Here is a 23391-nt window from a genome sequence, read left to right as displayed (position 1 = left end):
ATAGAAATAGACACAGCGGTTTAAATGAGAATGCACCTGGTTGAGGAAAAAGATCAACTTCTCTGGGTCTCCATCGAATGTTGCTCTAAGAGGTGGCACCATCAGAGGTTGCTGCACTCCCCAGGGAGCCTGCATTCCCAGTGGTTGCTGGCCTCCCCACTGTGGATGTTGCACCCACAATGGTTGCTGATCTCCCCGTGGTGGCTGCTGCATCCCCAGTTGCTGCAGGCCTCCCAGTGGTTGTTGCACATTCAGGGGCTGTTGCCACCCCCATGGCTGTTGCTGCATTGCTGGTGGCTGTGGCATCTCCAGTTGCTGTATGACCCCCAATGGTCTCAGTGGCTGCTGAAATGGCACCCCAGTTGCTGTGGGTCCCCCAGTGGTTGCTGCATGTGCAGGGGTTGTTGCCACCCACACTGCTGCTGATCTGTGGGCAGTTGTGGCATCCCCACTGGAGGTGGTTGTTGCTGGATCCCCATCGGTTGTGGGCCCCTCAGTGGTTGCTGCGTGTTCGGATATGACGGCCAGCCCCACTGCTGCTGCTATATTCCCAGTGGTTGCTGTCCCCCTGGGGGCTGCATCATCCCCAGTTGCTGCAAGGCTCCCATCTGCTGCATATTTGGGAGCTGCATCCACCCCCAGTTCATTTGCTGCACTACCAGCGACTGCTGGGCTCCCACTTGTGGGGGCTGTGACATCCCCCATTGCTGTATGGGCCCCGGGCTGGGTGGCTGGTAAGCACATCGATCTGGGCTTCGGCTGTCCCAGTGATGGCTCAGGCTCTTATCTCACTGGCGGTGATCTGGGCTTTTGGACGGGCAATGACTGGAGCTGTCTCTCCCCATGAGGCTGGAGGCCATGGTAGATGGCTTCGAGGATGGGGAAGCTGCTTTACCTGCGCAGGTGGGACTGAGACTTCTCCTTGGCATGAGTTGGTGGCTGTCTCACCGATCATCATGATTACTCGTGTATGGAGAACAGGAGGGTTGTTCTCCATTTTCCATCTCTAGCTCCTCAAATCTTTCCACCAACTTCTCCACTGATTGACTATGGACTGTGGACAGGTACTTTTACTCACCCAAGTCCTCAGCGGTAGTCAATTTCATGGTTCTCCACCAGTCCAGGGAACGCGACTTGCAGGAACCCCTCTTTGCAGCTCGACCTCGTCCACCTTCGAAGCACTTGATTGTGGCAAGGCCGTCTCACGGTGTCTAGAGTCTCTACTGGGTAAGGTCCATTCCAACAACCAGATCAGCTCTCCTCACAGCTTGAGTCTTGCCCCCATCTGAGAGGCCTGAAAAAGTTCCTTCTCCACCAGCGCGCTGGTCTGTGCTCCCTCCTCTGAGGTAGCAGCCACTACCGGGGTGCTGGTTTCAGGCGCTTCTCCCTTCTCCATGTTGAGATCGTCGATGTTCAGTCTTATCATCTCTTGTTTGACCACGTCCAGCTTTCCTTGATTCATGGATCTTACATTCCAGGTTCCTATCTTAGGTTTCAGCGAACTAAAATGGACAGGAATGGTTGAATTTAATTCAGATGACCATCAGGTATACTACTGCAGGCAAGAATCCCTCAGAAGAAATGGAGTAGCCTTCATAGTCAATAAAAGAGTAGGAAAAGCAATACTGGGTTACAATCCTCAAAATGACAGAATGATCTCAGTTTGAATCCAAGGCAAACCATTCAATATCACAGTAGTCCAAGTCTATGCCCCAACCACCAGTGCTGAAGAGGATGAAAGACCAGTTCTATGAAGCCCTACAGCACCTTATAGAACTAACACCAAAAAATGATGTCCTTATCATCATGGGGGATTGGAATGCTAAAGTAGGAAGCCAAAAGATACCCAGAATAACAGGCAAGTTTGGCCTTGTAGTACAAAATGAAGCAGGGCACAGGCTGATAGAATTTTGTCAAGAGAATACGATGATCATAGCAAACACTGTTTTCCAACAACCCAATAGACGGCTCTACACATTGACATCACCAGACGGTCAACACAGAAATCAGATTGACTATATGCTCTGCAGCCAAAGATGGAGTCAGTAAAAGCAAAACCAGGAGCTGACTGTGGCTCAGACCATGAGCTTCTCATTGCAAAGTTTAGGCTTAAATTGAAGAAAGTAGGAAAAAGCACTAGGCCACTCAGGTATGAATTAAATCATATCCCTGTTGAATATACAGTAGAGGTGACAAATAGATTTAAGGAATTAGATCTGATCAGTGGCGTAGCGTGGGTTGTCAGCACCCGGGGCAAGGCAAGTAATTTGCGCCCCCTAACCCGTGGATTTTAGCACTCGAGTCTGCCGCAGGGAGCCCCGCATCCTGGGTGTCCGCCGCACCCCCCACCCACACCTCCCCCGGGAAAAGGGGGAAGGTCCGGCATCCCCTCCCTCACGTGCGGCAGAAGCGCCGGGACCCGAGGCCGTGCCAGGAGGCGGGCGGCGCAGCAGAGCCTCCGCTTCGGAGCTGGCGGGGGGTGGCTGGGGGCGCCGCCATCCCTTTCTTACCTCTGATGCCTGGAAGAGAGCGGGACCCGCCAGCGCAGCTGCCCGTCTCGCTCAGGCATGCACCGCGGCTGGCCGGGGTTTCCACCGGGGGCGCATCCGGGCGCGGGGAGCGAGGGAGGGGGCCAGCACGATGCCCCATGAGCTTGGCAGCCCTTGGCCGGAGCTGCGGCTGAGCCTGGAGCCGCACCAGCCCGCACCTGCTGCCCCGGGAGAGCTCGGCTTGCTCCTCTGACCCCCCTCCCGCCACCACCACCCCCTCAGCCACGTGCGCCGGGCCGCCACCGCGGGGGCCACTCTAGCACGGAGAGGGGGAGGCCGGTCCCCGTTCGGCCCGCCAGCCCCGGGAGAGCCCCACGCGAGCGCCTCGCCAGCCGCTGAAATCTGGCTTTTGAGCAGGAGCGACCTTGCCCTGCTTGCCGTTGCCCGGCGCCGGGAGCAGCCGCCGCCGACCGACCCGCTTTTCGCAAGCCCCGCTACGCCGCCGCCACCTGCCGCGGGGTGAGGGAGTCGGGGCCGCACCGGCGGGCGCTTCTCTGGCAGTGGGGCATGCTGGTGCCCTGCACTGCGCTCCGTCTGCGGGGGCCGCCCTGGGAAAGGTGGAAGTGCAGCTGTGGTCTGGGATGGCTCCGAGCCCTGTCTGGCCGGCTTTGTGCCTCCGTCCCCCAAGAGTAGCTGGTTGTGAGTTGCTGCTTCCCCGAGTGCGCCTCAGCCCCGGATCCCCCCCGCGGGACTCCAGCCGCGCGAAGGGCGCCTTGGTGCGTTTTCCATCCCTCCCGAGTGCGAGCGCTCCCCCCCCCAGATGTTGCACCTGGTGCGGCCGGCCCCCCCTGCACCCCCCACGCTACGCCACTGGATCTGATAGACAGAGTGCATGAAGAACTATGGACAGAGGTTCGCAACATTGTACAAGAGGTAGCAACCAAAACCATCCCAAAGAAAAAGAAATGCAAGAAAGCAAAATGGCTGTCTGAAGAAGCATTGCAAATAGCTGAGGACAGGAGGGAAGCGAAAGGCAAGGGAGAAAAAGAAAGATACGCCCAATTGAATGCAGAATTCCAGAGAATAGCTAGAAGAGATAAGAATGCCTTCTTAAATGAACAGTGCAAAGAAATAGAAGAAAACAATAGAATAGGGAGGACCAGAGATCTTTTCAAGAAAATTGGAGAGATGAAGGGAACGTTTCATGCAAAAAGCATGATAAAGGACCAAAATGGCAGGGACCTAACAGAGGCAGAAGAGATTAAGAAGAGGTGGCAAAATTACACAGAAGAACTATACAAGAATGAGCTTAACGTCCCTGATAATCACAATGAGGTGGTCACTGACCTTGAGCCAGAAATCCTAGAATGTGAAGTGAAGTGGGCCTTAGAAAAGCTGAGCAACAAAGCTAGTGGAGGTGACAGTATTCCAGCTGAGCTATTCAAAATCTTAAAAGATGATGCAGTAAAAGTGCTACACTCAATTTGCCAGCAAATTTGGAAAACTCAAGAGTGGCCACAGGATTGGAAAAGATCAGTTTACATTCCAATTCCAAAGAAAGTCAGTGCCAAAGAATGTTCAAACTATCGCACCATTGCACTCATTTCTCATGCTAGTAAAGTTATGCTTAAAATCCTACAAGCTAGACTCCAGCAGTATGTGGATCAAGAACTACCAGAAGTACAGGCAGGATTTCGAAGAGGCAGAAGAACTAGAGATCAAATTGCCAACATACACTGGATCATGGAGAAAGTTAGGGAGTTCCAGAAAAACATCTACTTCTGCTTCATTGACTATGCTAAAGCCTTTGATTGTGTGGATCATAACAAACTGTGGCAAGTCCTTAAAGAGATGGGCATACCATCTTATTTGTCTCTTAAGAAACCTATATGTGGGCCAAGAAGCAACAGTGAGAACTGGACATGGAACCACTGATTAATTCAAAATTTGGAAAGGAGTCCAGCAAGGCTGTATACTGTCGCCCTGCCTATTTAACTTATATGCAGAGCACATCATGAGAAAGGCAGGGTTAGAGGAATCAAAAGTTGGAATTAAGATTGCTGGAAGAAATATCAACAACCTAAGATATGCAGATGATACCACTCTAATGGCAGAAAATGAAGAGGAACTGAAGAGTCTCTTGTTGTGAGTGAAGAAGGAGAGTGCAAAACTTGGGTTGAAACTAAACATTAAGAAAACCAAGATCATGGCATCCGGCCCTCTCAATTCCTGGCAAATAGAGGGAGAGGAAATGGAGGTAGTGACAGATTTTATTTTCCTGGGCTCCAAGATCACTGCAGATGGGGACTGTAGCCAAGAAATTGAAAGACGCTTGCTCCTCGGGAGGAAAGCCATGGCAAATCTAGACAGCACACTAAAAAGCAGAGACATCACCCTGTCAACAAAAGTGCGTATAGTCAAGGCTATGGTCTTCCCAGTTGCAATGTATGGCAGTTAAAGCTGGACCATAAAAAAGGCTGAGCGCCAAAGAATTGAGGCCTTGGAACTATGGTGCTGGAGAAGACTCCTGCAAGTCCCTTGGACTACAAGGCGATCAAACCGGTCAGTCCTAGAGGAGGTCAACCCTGACTGCTCTTTAGAAGGCCAGCTAAAACTCAAATACTTTGGCCACCTAATGAGAAGGAAGGACTCACTGGAGAAAAGCCTAATGCTGGGAAAGATTGAGGGAAGTAGAAGAAGGGGACGACAGAGAATGAGGTGGCTGGATGGAGTCACTGAAGCAGTAGGTGTGAGCTTAAATGGACTCCAGAAGATGGTAGAGGACAGGAAGGCCTGGAGGAATGTTGTCCATAGGGTCACGATGGGTCAGACACAACTTCGCAGCTAACAACAACAACAACAAGTCCACGCAGAGACGTAAAGACCCATCTTTTTTCTCTTTGAACAACACAGGGGATCCCACAGTAGACTTGGCCCATTTGATGAATCCCCTCGCTAGGTTTGTATCCACATATCGCTGCATCTCCTCCATTTCAAGGGGGGACATAATGTACATTCTTGGTCAGGGGAGTTTGGCCCCTGGTAGCAGTTCAATGGAACAATCATTGGGACTGTGAGGAGGCAAGGTATCGCATTCTTTCTCACTTAACACCTCCGTTAGGTCTTGGTACTCGCCAGGGATGAGCGGCTTGCCAGGAGGCCCTAAGGCAGCTATGTGTGCTTGCTCATTGGGTGGGCTAAAATCCCCTGTAACATCTGTTGAATCAGATTGGGCCCTATGGGTAGTCTCACAGTTCTCATTCCTTTTTCCCACCAGATAAGTGGCTTCCATTTGTCTAGCCAGGCTAGTCCTAGGATCATAGTCACAGACATCTTTGGAGCTACTAGGAAGCGAATAAACTCCCAGTGCTCACCTATGTCCAGGCGTAAGGGCATTGTTAATTGCGTGACTAAAGTCCCTCCCATTGAGGAGCCATCGGCTTGCTCGAACGTCACAGGTTTGGAGAGCGGCTTGACCCATATGCCCAGTCTCAAGGCACATGACAGGCTAATGATGCATCAGGAGCAGCCGGTATCAAGTAGCACTTTCAGGTCTACTTGTGCCCCTGAATTAGGGATTATGAGTTTAGCAGGCAATAAAAAAAGTAGGATGGGTCGACTCACCATCAGGTCATTGTCCCCTTCATTGTCGCTGTCAAAACCGGGTAAAGGGGTGGGCCCTGTTGGTGGGCCAGTGTCCTCCTGGGTGGGGGATGTAACCTGGGTAGTGGGCTCCTGGGTGGCCCAGTTGGACTTTTCTCTCAATGGCTGCTATGCGGGTTTCTTCCTCGTTGTTGGATCAGGTCTACTCTGCTGTTGCGGGTAAGGAACTGGGCAGTTCGCTGCTCGATGTCCCTGCTGTCCACATCGAAAGCACTTGATTGGCGGACCTGTAGGTGGTCTAAGTCTTTTGGCCGTAGCAGATGTTGGGGGTTTTTGGGGTGGTGGTAGCCATCTGGATCCTGGTTTTGGTGCAGTTTCAGGTGGGGGAGGCTTTTTATTGCGGGCGAGCTGGACATCTAATTTCACCGCTGCCTGGTACCATTCATGCAGCTGGTCGGGTACAGCTCGATAGATACATGACTGAGAGAGGTGGTCGTCTAACCCTTCTCTAAAAAGATGAATCATTGATTGCTCAGGCCATCTCTCTATCCTTCCTGCCATCTTTCAAAACTCCTGAACATACTCTAGGGCAGGCCGGTCAGCTTGCTTTATCTTATGGATTGGTTCTTCTGCTTTGAGGGCAATGGATGGGTCCTCAAACCTTTCCCTCAGCCCCAGGAGGAAAAGGTGGGGGCCTCCAATTCAGGGGACTGCTCGTTATATAAATTGTTCAGTCATTCAGATGCTTCTCCCTCTAGGTTGGATGCAATCACATCGACCATCGCACCCGGGTCCGGGTAAGAGTGACCCCAGCGATTCAATTGAGAGCGTACTTGGTTGAGGAAAAAAGTCAGTTTCTCTGGGTCCCCATCGAAGGTTGTTCTGAAGGGTGGGCTAATCATTGCTTGCTGGGGCCCCCATTGCTGCTGGCCCCACCCTAGTTGTTGGTTCAATGGCTGCTGGGGCCCCATTGGTGCTGGCCCCCTCCTGGTTGTTGATTCACCGGCTGCCAGGGCCCCCACTGCTGTTGTGTCTCCAGTGGCTGCTGGCCCCACACTGGTTGCTGATTTAATGGCTGCCAGGGCCCCCCTTGCTGCTGGCCCCTCTGGCCCTGCTGTACGTTCAGGGCTTGCACATCTGGGTCCTGCTGCTGCCACTCTTGCTGTTGTCCTGCCACCAGCTCCTGATCTCCAGGCTTCTGCACCATCCCCAGCTGTTGCAAGGCTTCTATTAGCTGGGGCAAGCTCAGAGGTTGTTGGCCTTCCACTTGTGGGGGCTCCCCAAACTCCCATTGCTGCAGAGGCCCCAGGCTGGTATCCTCTGTCTCTATGGATCTGGAGCGCTTGGCAGGGGACTCCTGCCAGGATTTTCCACTCACCCGAGTATTCAATCTCAGCTGGCCTGGCTGCTCCAAGGCTCCTGGATTCTCTGCTGGGCTTAATCCACTCTCCTGGTTGTTTGGCTCCAGCTCCCAGCTGGGAGGATTGCCGGCTTTGTTATATATTCAGAGTTATATGGTTAGTATTATGGTTAAACGTGACAGCCAGCTGGGCATCAGCTGAGCCTCTCCTAGCAACAGTATGCTATTGGTCCGGCCGTTTTTGGCGGGATCCTTGAAGTATGTGGATTGGCCGGCAGCTAGCCAGCAACTGTATATAAAGAGCGGAGCTGTGGAGAGTTCCCCGTTCCAACCACAATAAACCTTAGTTCTAATGCAGCGTCCTGTCATCTGTGTCTGACGGTCAACCCACAATACACAACAGTGGCGATGAGGGTTGGATACTGCTTGAGCTGAAGCACTAGCTGAGTCACAAGAGCTGAAGCACGGACTACGGGAAAGGAGGGAAGAGTGAACTCTCCTGATTACATTCCTTCCCGTCAAGTAGTGACCAGACCAGACCAGAATGACACAAATTGGACAAGTACGCGAATTTGATGTCCGCCACCCAGGGCAATGGGAGTCCCACCTGGGACAAGTCGAGGGGTATCTCTTCGTGAATAAAATCATGGAAGATTGGGCGAAAGCAGCAGCGCTGCTATGCATCAGCAGGCCAGCCGTGTACGACGTGGCTGTCGGGTTAAGCATCCCAGATCCAGTCTCGGCACTACCCTACGCTGACCTCGTCGGCAAGTTGACCCAGCATTTCATGCCAAAAAAATCCAAAATCTATTGGCGACTCAGATTCATCCAGAGGAACCAGCTTCCAGGAGAATCAGCAATGGACTTCGTGGCTGCCGTACGGCAAGCCGCCCGAATGTGCAGTTTCCCTGACCTCGAAGATCGGATTTGAGACAGAATCGTCTTCGGTCTGAGCGACAATCACCTCCAGCAGAAGATAATCGCAAAACCCACCCTGAACCTGTCAGAAGTCGTCAATGAAATTATGGCTCAGGAGGCGATCAACGAAAAGAACGCGTTCAAACACAGTGACAATTTTTTTTATTAAATTTTTTTTAACAATTTTATTAAACAAATTTTAAATAAAAAAAACCAAGAACATTATTACAACATACTGAAAAGTGCATCAAATAGAAAAACACCAAAACATCCTAGACACCAAAAAAACAACAACATTAGACAGGACCGGGGAGTGTAATACTACCCCTAATTTCTTTTTCTCGTGCATCCCAGGCTAAGTAACCTTTAATTACCAAATATTAGAAATCTATAATTGTATATATCTCCAGATTCTATACCTCAAGTAATAATACACAATCATCTGGTATTTCCCCCGTTGAGATTAAATATTCTATTTTGTAACCATGAATACCAGGAGTCCCAACTTTTATTGAAAAGTGATTCACTTTTCCCTTTGAGAATATATGTCATTCGATCTGACTCTGCGCATAGTAATACTTTCTCTATTACTTGATAGTCCATTGGGATTTCCATCGTCTTCCAATATTGCGCATAAATCATACGTGCCGCTGTTGTAATATGTATTACTAGATACCAAACATTTTTTGGTACTTCTTGTGGCTTCATCCCCAAGAGGAAAATAGCTGGGTCCAATTGAAGATCATATCCTGTTATTTGAAATAACCAATTTTTTATATTGGTTCAGTAACACCTAACCTTTGGACAAGTCCACCATTGATGGTAGAAAGTGCCCCTGGCAGAATCACATTTCCAACATTTGTCATTTGCATTGGGAAACATTTTTGAAATTCGTGCAGGAGCTAAGTACCATCTATACAACATTTTGTACATATTTTCTTTAAATGCCGTTGCTAACGTTAATTTTATATTTTTCTTCCAAATTTGTTCCCACTCTTCTAATTCTATAGTGCGACCAATATTTCTCCCCCAGGCAATCCTTACGTCATTTATTGTTCCCCCTTCCATCCCATGGAACAAAAGTAGATTATAGGTCTTAGATAAAAATTTAGCATCACTTCCCCATAAAATCTTGTCTAATTCTTGTGGGTTGATTCCAAATTCCTGCTTATCCCTATTAAACCTTGAGCTCATTTGAGAATACGACCACCAATCCAACTCTATACCCCCAGAATGTAACTCCTCCCTGGATTTAAGATTGCCTCTCAGATCTATGAGATCTTTATACCTATAGTTTCTGTCTGGATTGTGTAACGTTGAATAAGTTACAGCTTCCAAAGGAGTAAACCAGCCAGGTATTTTTGTATAGATCCACCCTCTCACCATACGCCAAGAGTTTATCAATACATCCCTAATATAATGATTAGAGAAAACTTTATATTGACTATCCTTCCTTGGCCAGAGATAGGCATGCCATCCCTGCGTTAAGTTATATCCTTCAATAGTTAACACCCTCCTTCTAGATAACACAACCCAGTCCCTAATCCAAGCCAAGGCAGAGGCATGGTAATACAGCTCCCAATGTGGGAGCCCCAGTCCTCCCCTTGTTTTGTGCTCCTGCAGCGTTCTTCTTTTAATACGCGGCTTTCGATTATTCCATATGAATCTACCAACTATCTGTTCTAGTTTTTTTAAAAATTTCTTATCTAGTTTTGCAGGAGCAGTTTGGAATAGGTATAACCACTTTGGCAAAATATGGGTCTTAATCACTGCAATTCGTCCTAGGATTGAGAGTTGAATGTTTTTCCAGCTGTCTAAATTCTTCTCCATCTCAGTCATCAATTTTTGATAATTTAATTCCTTTATAGATGGACACCTTGAAGATAGCCAAATACCTAAATATTTAACTTTTTTAACTATTTGGATCCCCATCACCTCTTGTAATTGTACCTTGGATTCAGTTCCAATATTCTTTACCAAAAATTTAGTTTTATCTCGATTAATCTTTAAACCTGCTTCTTCTCCAAAGGCACTAATTTCCTCCAATAATTTAGGGCCTGATTCCAATGGGTCTTCCAAAATAAAAACTAAGTCATCAGCAAAAGCTTGAAGCTTATATTGCTGATCATTTATTTTTAATCCTTTAATATTATTATTTTGCCTAATTATAATCAATAGTGGTTCTAAAGTCAAAATAAACAGTAGAGGCATCCCTGCCTCGTACCTTTTTGTATATCAATTTTCCCAGTCATTTCACCATTGAATAATACTCGGGCAGATTGCGTAGTGTAAATTGTTTGTATAGCTCTTACAAAATTTGGTCCAAATCCCATTTTAATCATCTGACATATTAAAAATTCCCAACTAACCATGTCAAATGATTTCTGAGCATCAAGAAACATCATTGCCAACTGTTTGCTAGGGTGCATCTCATAATATTCCAACGTATTCATCACTATTCTCAAATTATCTCTTATTTGCCGATTTGGAAGAAAACCATTCTGATCTGGATGTATAAATTCTCTTAAGAAAACTTGAAGCCTGCCCGCCAGAATTGAGGAAAAAATTTTATAATCTGCATTCAATAGCGAAATGGGTCTATAATTTTTAACCAAGGTACGATCTGAATCTTCCTTTGGGATCAAAGATATATAAGCCTCTGTCCATGACTGGGCTATTTTCCCTTCACTCAAAACCTCATTAAATAAATCTTTTAAATGGCCACTAAACATTTCCAACATTTCTTTATATAATTCCGCCGGGAGTCCATCCATTCCCGGGGTTTTCCCATTCGATTGTTTCCTAATTGCCTCCTTTATTTCCCCTTCTGAGATCTCTGAATTCAAAATTTGTTTTACATTCTCAGGAACCTCCTGTAAATCCACCCTTTCTAAGTAACTTCCAATCCTTTCTTCTAAAATTGGGTCTTTCTTATACAATGCAGTAAAAAATTCCTGAATCACCTTTTTCTTTTGATCATTTGATCCCACCATATTTCCCATCCCATCCTGTAACCATTCTATTTTTCTCGCGATTGCTCGCTTCCTAAGCCTATAGGACAACCATTTTCCAGCCTTGTTGGCATGTTCAAAAAAAAATTGTTTATTCCTTTGAATTTTCTCTGCTAATTCATGTTGATCCAGGAGGGAAATCTCGTGTCGCGTAATATCTTTTCTCTCCCTCGCTATTACTGAGGATGGGTCTTTCTGAAGAGCCTCCTCAGCCTCATCAACTCCAATCTCTTAACTCTCTCTTTCTTCCACTTATATGCCAAATACTTAATTGCTATCCCTCGAATCACTGCTTTCGCAGTGTCCCATATAATTTGAATTGGTGTATCTTCCCTTCTGTTCTCCTCAAAAAAGTATCCCATTTCCTGGTTCAACAAGTTTTTGAATTGTTCTTCTTTTAAAAGAGCTGTTCTCATTGTCCATCTATACCTCTTCTTTTCTCCTTTCCAAACCAAAACTAACGGGCTGTGATCTGCCCAGTCATTAGTCATAATCTCTATTTCCCTAACCATCTCTTTCAATTCATGGGATGCCCATATCATATCAATTCGGGTCCATGTATGATGCCTGGGAGAGAAATAAGTATATTGCCTCTCTTCCCTGTGGAAATCTCGCCATATATCACATATACCTAATTCCTCCCTCACTTGATCCCACACCTTAGGCAATGTTCTTTTTACCCCTTTAAGTAAACGTTGCCCCGGGGTATAGTCTTTATCAACATCTACTATTGCATTGAAGTCTCCTACGATGCATATATGCTCATATTCTAACCCTGCTTACTTTATATAAACCTTGAAAAAAGGCACACTGATTACAATTTGGTGCATACACATTTACCAATAAGATCTTCTGAGCCAATCAAAGTTCTACCATCACTACTCTACCTTCTGTATCTGAATACACCCAGTGGGCCTCAATATTTTGCCGGACGTAAATCACTACTCCCCTTTTCTTTTGTTCTGCCAGGGACACAAAAACTTCCCCCAATTTTGGACACGCTAGTACATTCTGTTGACTTTTAATGATATGGACTTCCTGGATACAAATTATATCATATTTTAATTTACAAAGTTTGGACCAAGTTTTTTCCCTCTTAGTAGGAGCATTAAGACCGTTAATATTAACAGAAAAAAGGCGAACCTCTTCCTGAATGTCACTGCTTCGCTGTATTCTTTATTTTTTTTGCTAACCGTGTCTCCATTTGAGGGCCCGAGCCTCCCAATTCCCCAGCATCTTCCTTATCTATACTCTTCTTTTCTTTTAATCCTCCGCTTCTCCCCTTGGAATCCAATTGAACTTCTTCCTGGCTTTTGCCTTCTAACTCCTCCTCACTCTCCTGATTGAACTGAGATTCAAAAAATACATGGGCATCCTGTAAGTTATCAATACAATATCTCTTGTCCTGCCACATAAAAGCCAATCCTTCTGGAATCAGCCATCAGTAGCGAATGTCAAATTTCCTAAACTGACTTGTTAGGAAATCATATTTTTTCCTCTGATCTCTCACTCTTCTTGGTAGCTGCTTAAGAATAATTACTGATCTTCCTTTAAAGGATATAGTCTTCTCTCTTGCTTTCCTTAGGACCTGCTCCTGCACTGATATTTTATTCAGTCGGACATGTATCTCTCGGGAGTTTGTTTCGACGTGCATAACTAGTGTAAACCCAAAATACGTCATCTATATCCCTCAACATCTCTTGTGGGTTCACCTCAAGCACTCCAGCCAAAATCTCTGTCACAATAGTTTCCAAATGCTCCTCTCGGTCCTCTTCAATGTTTTGTAAACGTAGGAAGAAGGCAGATTTATCTAATTCAAGGGCAATTATTTCATCCTCCAGGCGTTTATTAGCTATCACCAGCCGGTGTTCCATACTTTCCACTTTTACATCTGTCTTGTCCATTCTCGTTTCTACCACCTGGATCCGTTCCTCTTGACTCACTACCATTGTCTGCATTTCCTGAAGCTTCGTATGTATACTCCTTATTTCTCCCTTTAAGCCTTCCATCTGTTTACCCATCTCAGCCTTCATTTCCCTCTTTAACTCCTCAAATCCTATAGCTGTAGTCTCCTGATTTTTCAACATTAAGTCTTGAAGTGACTTAAACATATCCTGAACTCCCTGGACTTCCGGTGGCGACGCGAAGCCGAAGACAGCCGTTTTCAGGCTGTCCGCTCCGCAGCTGTGTTTTTCCATCGTAAACAGCGCCGATCAGCTGTTTAGATGGATTTGAAGCCCCCTCCTCGGGAGAAGAGGAGGGGGTGAGGCCCCAGGTAGGGGTTGAGCTCTCCGGGGCTGCCTGAGCTGAGAGCTTGGGCGGCTGAAGGATTGAGCCCCCCCGAAGCCTGGGTTGCTCTGAGCTGCGCAGCGCCCCTGCTCTGGGATTTTTGGAGCAGAGCCAGGCGTTAGCAACCACCCCTGCCAAAAGGAAATACTTTTGATTATCCAGATGCAGGCAGAGCGGTACAGGAGGTCAAGGTGATGTGGACTCTTATCTTTACTCTCTAGCTCAATGGATTTTATAGCTTTAAAGTGAAAGTGCGCAATAAGTGAAAGTGGGGGAAGATGGCGGCTAAAACTTCTAAAGTTCTTCGGAGTGCGGGGTCTTCCCTGGTGCAACAGACCTCATTGCAAGCTTTGCTTCCTCCTGCACCTCTTCCGGCATTGACGCTTAAGGATTTACAAGATGCTCTTGGAAAGCATTCACAATTGATATCTGACATGATGGATGAAAAGTTGAAAAAGCTGGAGGAGAAAATGGAGGAGAAAATGGAGAAATTGGAGAAGAAGATGGAAGAGAAGTTTAGAGCAATGAGGGTGGACATGTTGTCTATGATTGAATCTGTAGCTGAATGTGTGCAACAGTTGGATGTAAAAGTGGAGGATCTCAGTCAAAAGAATTCTATATTAGAAGCAAAGGTATTAGAAAATGAAAATATAAGGGATAAAATGGACGGAGAATTGAGCCTTGTTCAGTATCATCAGATGCAGTATGCTATTAGAATCAGGGGTTTAAAGGAGAATTGTAAAGAAGATTTAAAGCAGCTGATTTCTGAGGCTCTGGAAGGGGTATTGGGCCAGCCAGCATCTGAAATTGAGGGAAATATGGACAAAATTTTTCGTGTAAATTCATGGATTGCAAGACAGAGGAAGTTACCCAGAGATGTGGTGGTCTATTTTACAAAGAGAGTAATTAGAGATGAAGTCATTCAAGCTGCTTATGATACTAAATTGGTAGTGGCTGAGCAAGAAGTCTTGGTTTTAAAAGAGATTCCTCCGAAGATTTTAAGGAGAAAGAAAGATTTTGCATTTTTAGTACAGGAACTTAAGAAATGTGATATTAAGTTTAGATGGGAGAGTCTAGTTGGACTGGTGGTGACGCACGAAGGTAAAAGACATTGTCTGGTTACTGTGGCCCAGGCACGTGATTTTTATAGCAATGTGTTAAAAGCAACCCCCCTATCATTTTTGGAAGCTGCAAAGGGATACGGCGAGGGAAAGCTTCAAGATGTTGCAGATAGACAGACAGAGGACAATGGTGTTGGAGGGGATCAAGTTACAGTCTCATCGGTTGTTGCAGGAGGCCAGAGGATGACGCGTGCCACCCTAAGAAGTGCGAGACGAGAGCAAGAGCAAGACCAGCAGAAAGTTATGGAATCTCCAAAGCGTACTTACAGTGAAGCTGTGGGAGGGGTGCGGTCCAAAGAAGTTATGGGGGTCATGTCAGACGTGCTCCAAAAGCTTTGGAGCGTCAAGATTGGTGATTAAATCTTTAAATTAGAATGTCAATGGATTAAAATTACCATAGAGGAGAAAGAAAGTTTTTTTAATATTTAACACAATTTAAGATTGATGTTATTTGCTTGCTAGAAAAGTATATTAGGGTTATAGACTAAAAGTATGTGTTGAACTAAGAATGGGTACGCAAGCTCCTAATTAACAACAAGTTGTCTTAGAGACTGCCTAAACCTTTTTTTATTCTTTTTATTTGAACTCAAGGATGATCTGGAACTGCGAGACATTTGGCGTGATACATGCAAGAACTATTTTTGATCATAGTTTAGTTTGGTTGGAGATTATTAAGGTTAACAGAGATAGGCGCTTTTGGCGCGTAACTGAGAATTTGTTTAGAAATTAGAGAAAGGTGGGAGAATGTAAATAGTAGGTGAAAGATTTTTTTCATTTTTTTTTTAAATTAATATGAATAAGGATTGGGATTAAGAAATTCTATTTTGAGCAAAGCTCTTTTTCTGTTTTCCTCTTTTTCTTTTTTATTTCATTTGTAATATTAATATTGTTTGTATTCATTTTATATGAGCTAGAGGGAGATAGAATTAATAGTTTATTGTTGATAACATAGGGGTGCTTATGTTTGTTTTACGATTTTATACCCTGTATTTAGCTCTGGGAAGTCGGGGGGGAAGAGGGAATGGGGGAGAGGGATGGGGAGGGTTAGATAGGGGTGGGGGAGGGGGGGATTAAAGTCAAAATGTATTGTAAAACTTTTTAAATAAAAAAAAACATATCCTGAACTCCCTGTATAGAGAGTTTATTCCCTGTCACTGTCTCATCCGGAAATTTGCGAGCTGTCAGGGGTGTAGTTGACGGGGACTGTGTGGGCACAGGCACTATGGTCTTCTTCTTGGCAAAAGTTGTTATGGTCGCCATTTCTATTATTCTTTAGTGCTCTTCCAAAGTAGCCTACACTTACTCAATTTCCAAGACTCCTTCCCAAGCACCTCGTACTCTCAATATTATCCTAATAACCCAATTTCTTCTCTAAGTTTATTAAAGTAGGGGTTAAATATGTTGTTATTATATAAGGCATAAAAAGGAAAATGTAGAGAGAATATAGTAAATAGGCCCTATCAATGGCAAAAAAGAAAGGAAATAAGTAATAATATGAATAAGCCAATATTCAAATAGGGGGATGTAACCCAGTTCAGTATATTTAAATTCCTTATTTTTCAAGGGAGCGTGGCAGTCCAATTCAGTTCAGTTCAGTTCTTCTTCTCTTCTCTGCTGACAAATGTTACGATGTTAAACCTCCAAGAAAGAAGCAGAAAGAAAAAAAAACCCGATGCCAGATCAAATAGAAAAGGGGGTCTCTAGGCTGTTATGCATTAATGAATTAACAAGTCACCATCCAGATCCCAGATATTTCAAAAGGAGAAAAAAAAACACTTATCAAAATTTAAAGAAAGAGTCTGTCCATCGAAGAAGAACACCAAAGAAGTAACTGGAATCCTCAAATCAGCCTGTGAGTCTCTCTAAGGCGGCTATTGTTAAAAGCCTGTATTGTTGTCTGCCGCTTTAATCAATTAAGGCTGGATAATACTTCACGCTGCTCACCTCTCAAACGATCAACAAACGAGGGGGGGGATTCTCATTCTCTTTTGATATTCACTCTTAACTCTGCCTGGAACGTCAGTAGCTTCCTTCTAAATTGCTGAGTCACAGCTCCAGGGCAGCCATTCTTCAGGTGCCTTCTCTCAATACCGGCACCACGGGAGGATTTCTCACTGCTAAGCAGGGATTTTGCAAGTTCCCTGCAATTGCCGAGCGTCCTCTCTTCTTCGCCTGCTGATCCCCAGCTGGCGATGGCTATGTAGAGCCGCACAGTATCGGGAAAACAAGCTGCGATCCGAAGAGATATTCCAGGACCCGCTTGTCTGCTGTGACCTCAGCCCCGGAAGTATCAAACACGGTGACAATTTGAGTGGCTCCATGCATCAGGAGAATGCCACGGACGATGAAGAAGGGGAACCGGCCAACGAAGCACAAATCGATGCCATTCTCCAGAGACTGGAGAAGTTCAAAACCTGACGGGACTACACACCGTCACAGAAGAAGCCAGCTGGAACCAACAAAAGCCCAAGAGTCCAAAGCCGAAACCCGAGGGGAACCAACGCAAATTGTGCCAGCTGCGGAGGCAACCATCCCAGAGCATCCTGCCAGTTCCGCGGTGCCAGATGCCATGCCTGCAATAAAACCGGCCACATTCAAACCGTCTGCCGAGCCAGGAACCGCGACAACATAAATGACATCGATGAACTGCCAGCAGGTATCAAAAAACCCCTCAAGCCCCCTGAGACCCGGGCACCCTTAGTCATAGAAAATTTGGAAGTGGCATGCCAGACAGCAATCCACCCCCCGCTCAAACCTAAAATTAAAATAATCAGTGTGGAAGGAATCCCTTGCCAAATGGAGGTGGATTCTGGATCACCTGTGTCTCTAATCTCGTTAGAGACCTATTCGGCAATTTGTTTTAAGAGCGGTCAGCGGGTTTGCATAAAGCCAACCAAAATTAGACTAACTGATTTCCAACGTTCCCCGATAAAATTAAAAGGGCAGGCAATTGTATTAGTCAAATTTAAAGAATTCCAGGGCCCATTACAAGTTTTAATTACAGAGGGAAAACAAACTAATTTAGTGGGCTTAGATTGGTTCCAGGCCCTGGGCATTTGGTTAGGGGGCATAAACACCATCCAAACAAACACCCTAGACTCCGTCTGTAACGAATTTACAGACGTGTTCGGGGGGGCTAGCGATATACACCGGGCCCCCAATAAAATTAAGATTAAATCCAGACATCTTGCCCATTCGAATTAAGGCTAGGAGGGTCCCGTTCGTGTTAAAAGAAAAAATCAAAAACAAGCTAGATAAACTAGTGAGACAGGGAATCCTAGAACCCATAGAAGGGGGGAGTGGGAAACTCCTATTGTTACCCACCCTAAACCGAACGGTAACATAAGAATTTGCGCGGATTATAAGGCCTCGGTAAACCGGGCCTTGAATCCGCATGCTTACCCGGTCCCCTCGGTGAAACACGTCCTCGCTGCAATACAGTCCGGTGCCATCTTTGCCAAGCTCGACTTGGTGCAGGCGTATCAGCAACTTCCGGTCACCTGCGAAACAGCTGAAATTCAAACAATTGTCACACACAAGGGAGCCTTTCGAGTGAATCGCTTGCAATTTGGAATCGCTGTAGCTCCTGGAATATTCCAGGAGATAATGGAAAAAACACTCAAAGGCATCCCTGGTGTGTGCCCTTACTTTGACGATGTGCTGATAGCTGGAGAATCGGAGTCTGAGCTAGCTGACAGGTTGAGAGCCGTATTGCACAGGTTCCGATTGGCCGGTTTAAAATTACAGAAAGACAAGTGCCATATCGGAGTTCCCTCTACAGAATTTTTAGGGTTCAGGGTGGATGCTCAAGGCATCCACCCCACTGACTCCAAAATAAGGGCTATTAAGATGGCACCTACCCCTAGGAACAGGGTAGAATTACAAGCATTCCTAGGATTAATCAACTTCTACCATTCCTTTCTACCCCATAAAGCAACAATTGCTGAGCCTCTGCATAGGCTACTTGATAATAACGCCCCCTGGAACTGGACCACCAGACACGACAATAGTTTTAAAGCCTTAAAACAGTTAATCTCTAACAATTCAGCTGTCACACACTTCATTGAAGGAAAACCCTTATGCCTAGCGTGCGATGCCTCACCCTATGGAGTAGGCGCCGTACTTAGCCACTTGGAAGAGACAGGGGAGCAAAAGCCTATTGCTTTTTACTCCAGGACACTTACACAAGCTATGCACAGATTGATAGAGAGGCCTTTGCCCTAGTAGCAGGAGTCAAAAAGTTTCACGACTACCTGTATGGTAGGAAATTTACTATCTTCACCAATCATAAACCCTTGTTAGGGTTATTCACGACCAATAAAATTACACCTCAAATCCTGTCCCCAAGGGTTTTAAGATGGTCTGTATTCCTGTCTGCATATTCATTTGATTTACAATATAAACCTGGTAAGGACATGGGGCATGCAGACGCACTGAGCAGATTGCCATTGTCAATTTTTGAGCCAGATTCAGCCCCAGCCTGTAATGTCATCGCCATTCAAGAACTTCCTGACTCCCCCCTGCAAGCTAAAGATATAGCAAGTGGTTCAGCAACTGACAAAATCCTAAGCAGGGTAGCAACATGGGTGGCCTCAGGGTGGTTAGCACAGTGCCCAGGGAAGGATTTCTAACCATATTATACAAGAAGAAATGAATTATCATCACATAAAGGGTGTTTGTTATGGGGAAATAGGGTCATAATCCCAGACAAATTGAGGGCTAAAGTTCTAGGGGCATTACACAAGGGACACCCTGGCATTGTCAGGATGAAGGCCCTAGCTCGCAGCTATGTGTGGTGGCCAGGCCTCGACAAGGACATAGAAGTGCAAGTCGTAGGGTGTTATAAGTGCCAAAAAACCAGACCCGAACAACCTCATTCCACTGTGCACAATTGGGAACCAACACAAGTACCATGGTCAAGAATCCACATTGACTATGCAGGCCCTTTCCAAGGTCACCTTTTTTTTTGTGGTAGTGGACAGTTATTCTAAATGGTTGGAAGTAGTGCCAGTGTCTAGCATGACCACAGCAAAAACTGTACAAGTGCTGAGGGGGCTATTTGCAACTCATGGTTTGCCAGATGTCATTGTGTCAGACAACGGCCCACAATTTATTTTATTTTATTTATTTATTTTTATTCCATTTATATCCCGCCCTTCTCCGAAGACTCAGGGCGGCTTACAAGCTTAGCAGTAAATCTGCTGATTTTCAGGCTTTCATCAAGGCCAACTTGATTAGACACATCACATCCGCCCCTTTCCACCCGGAGACTAACAGCCTTGCTGAACGAATGGTAAGATCAACAAAAGACGCCCTGAAGCGAATTGTCATCGGAGACTGGCACCAAAGACTGGCACAATTCCTGCTAAGCCAACATACCACCCCGTCCTCAACCTCCGGTAAAAGCCCGGCAGAACTACGTTGGGGCCGTCGCCTCAGAACTAAACTGGACAGATTGCACCCTGATCGGGTGGCATCAGAAAGACTGCAACACTGGACCGTGTCAGGGCTAGCAATTGGGGACAATGTGTGGACAAGGAATTACTCCAGTGGAGATTTCTGGGTGCAAGGGGTGGTGATTGATAAAACAGGGCCATTGTCATACCTCATTGAGGGGGAAGGGGGCTGTCAGATGAGGAGGCATTTAGATCAGCTGAGGAAGCGGGCCCCAGAAAATCAACATAGAGAAGTCACTAAAGACAGGGGGCAAACTGGTGACCAGGGAGCCACAACAACACCTGAACCCCCCCCCCCCCCGTGGTGAGTCCACCAAACATGGAAAGGCCAGGGCCTCTTATGGAAACACAGGACCAGGGGCACCAGCTGGGAGACTCCATGCCTGGACAGGGAAATGGACAGGAGGAACATGACCAACATTGAATGTTAGCAGCGTTGACAGATTAGATAATAGGAATTTTAAGCAAGGTCTCTAGGTTTGTTTTATGCCTTTCCAGATCCATTCTTCTTTTGGGGGCCCAGCATATCAAAGAAAAGATGAAACTTTGGCAGTGCCTCTGTGTTTCAATGTGCCTTTAGATTAAGGGGGGTGTTACTTTGAAGTGGATTAGATGAGAAACACAACTTGTATGATTCAGTTGAAGACCGTGAGAAGCAGAAAACTTTTCAAGGACACCAAAACAGGTGTGGATTTGAAGTATACAGTTGCCATAACAAAGTGAACTTGTTTATATGGACTATGTAAGATGTTGTGGGTTTGTCTGGGAAAATTATTATTTAAGTGTATGAATTGGTGTTGGAACCTCAGAGTTAGTTTTGCTTTGACGTTACCATGCAGTATATCAAATAAACAGTAAGATTTTCAGAGACAGAATGAACCTGGAGATTTATTCAGATTCTCAAGCTGGTTGGGTCGATAGCCCCCACAGGGTTTTTAATGCCTCTAGGTTTTTGTAGTTCGTACACACTTCCTTGCTCCCTTCAAGGAAATGTTGCCATGTTAAGAGCATCCAGCGCATACCATTGGAAAAGTACAGCCACTATCACCACATCACTAGCATCTGTCTGAACGATAAATGGGGCTTTTGGATCTGGGTGTTTTAGGGCAGGTTTGGCTGCAAAATAATCATTTAAGTTTCTTGAACTCTGCCTGACAACCTATAGTACATTCTAAAGGCTGACTAGGCTTTAGCTTGTCTTCTTGTTTTGTCTTTAAAAGATTAGTGATGAGGAGTGCAATCTGAGCAAAAGATGGGATAAATTGGTGGTAGAAATTTGCGAAGCCCAGGAAACTTTGCAATCCTGTGCTGGCAGGCAGCTATTATGGCCGCTTTAATGCTCGGCTGGATCAAGACCTCCCCATTGACAGTCTGGTTTGGGCCTGGACCTGACCATGGTGGGAGGACGGTCTTGGATTGTTCATCAACCGCCCCACTGGTGTGAGAGACCAGTTGGGGCAGGCTTGGCCCTGGACTCTCTGCTCTCTCCACCCCAGGTTGGACTCCTCAGCCGGAGTGAGGGGACAGCTGGGGCTACCTTCCTGATCGCCATCTCAGGTGAGAGCTGAGCTGGACTAGTGGATTGAGAGACACACCCACCAGACTCAATACTATTCCATCTGGATACCATCATTTTATTGATTCACCCATTGTAAATAATTGTAATCTTTGCCCTATGTGGACATGTTATTGTTCCATGGTTTGTTACCGTTACTCTGGAGCTGATCTGTATGCCCTTAGGGGGGTTCCTCCCTCTTGGGCACGATCAGCCACCTGTTTCCACACTCCCATTAATGACGAGCCCAATTGTTGGGACTCTGAGAGGTGGCTAGGCTTAGACAGGGGCCTAGTGTTGAGACACGTTAAGAGGCCCCTGATACATTTTTAGCCGGTTATTTTAAAAAGTTAGGGAGGGGGAGGGATAGTAGAGTGGGGAGGGAATTATTAACCAGTGCTCAGTCTGGGCCTGTTAGGGGTCCCGACAAGACGGGGTTGCGGGAGGTGGTTGCTGGTTCTGTGAATGTTGGGGTGGGGTTTCAAATCCCCACGACGATAGGGAATGGCAGCAGGTGGTTGCACGGAGGGCCGTATCAACATCTGAGATCGCGCCCCCGCTGTCTGCGTGCGGTGGCGCGCTCTGACCCTCCGGTTAGCACCCTTTTGCCCGGGGATGAGGGTGATCAGGCCCCTGAGCTTAGGCTGGTTTATTTTAACGCCAGATCCGTCGTTAACAAGGCTCCCCTCATTCAGGACTTGATCGAGGAGGAATGTGCAGATCTGGTGTGCATCACGGAGACTTGGTTGGGCTCGGAGGGTTTCCGTGTGCTACACCAGCCACGGGCTCAGGGTAGGGGTGGAGGGGTGGCGGTGGTTGTTCGGGAGACTTTATGCCCGCGGGAGACCACCATTGTCCAGATGGCCGGGAGTGAGTCCCTCCTCCTGAGATGTGGCCCTCGGGCTCAGTTGGGCTTGTTGCTCACATACCTGGTGCCCAGCTGTGTGGCAACAGCCCTGCCCGAGCTGCTCGACACCCTCTCAGGGTTGGCAGTGGAGTTCCCCAGGCTTATAGTTCTGGGGGACTTCAATTTGCCTTCACTGAGAGGGTCGTCTGAGTTAGCACGGGAGTTCATGGCTTCCATGATGGCCATGGCCCTGATCCAAGTGATTCAGGGCCCGACTCATGTGGGGGGTCACACTCTCAACCTGGTTTTCCTGTCTGGACAGTGGTTGGATGATCTGGGAGGGGATTCACCAACCATTGTTCCCCTGTCATGGTCAGATCACTATCTCCTGCGGCTGGTCTTCCGTTATGTCACCCCCCGCCGCTGGGCTGCGGAACTGACCAGGTGGTTCCGCCCCAGGCACCTAATGGACCCTGAACGGTTCCAGATGGTGCTTGGGTCTATACCCATCACCCTCACCCACAGCCCAGTCGATGCCTTGGTGGATGCCTGGGAAAGGGTGGCTGCCGGGGCACTTCACCGTGTTGTACCCTTGCGACCTCTGACCTGGCGCAGATCCCGTTGGGCTGCATGGTTCTCTGCGGAGCTCTGGGAGATGAAGCGTCAGAGACGGGGTCTAGAGAGCGGTTGGAGGTCCAGCCGATCCGAATCTGACCGATTGCAGTTAAGAACCTTTATAAGG

General features: G+C 46.7%; 2 protein-coding genes across 2 annotated transcripts in view; both read left to right on the top strand.

Annotated features, from left to right (window-relative positions):
* LOC310635488 (uncharacterized protein) overlaps window positions 1-16083 on the top strand; it is a 310115-nt gene extending 294032 nt beyond the window's left edge. Inside the window, exon 2 of the mRNA XM_083354481.1 lies at window positions 15556-16083. The gene's annotated coding sequence lies outside the window, so the exon portion shown is untranslated. The remainder of the gene's footprint in view (window positions 1-15555) is intronic.
* TRPC4 (transient receptor potential cation channel subfamily C member 4) overlaps window positions 1-23391 on the top strand; it is a gene marked incomplete at both ends in the record, with an annotated part of 235661 nt that overhangs the window by 5486 nt on the left and 206784 nt on the right. The window lies entirely within an intron of this gene.

This window comes from Vipera ursinii, assembly GCF_947247035.1.
Source record: "Vipera ursinii genome assembly, chromosome: 2".
NCBI classification, from domain to species: domain Eukaryota; kingdom Metazoa; phylum Chordata; class Lepidosauria; order Squamata; family Viperidae; genus Vipera; species Vipera ursinii.
Note: the sequence above shows the minus strand (reverse complement) of the source record. Positions and strands in the feature narration are given on the sequence as shown.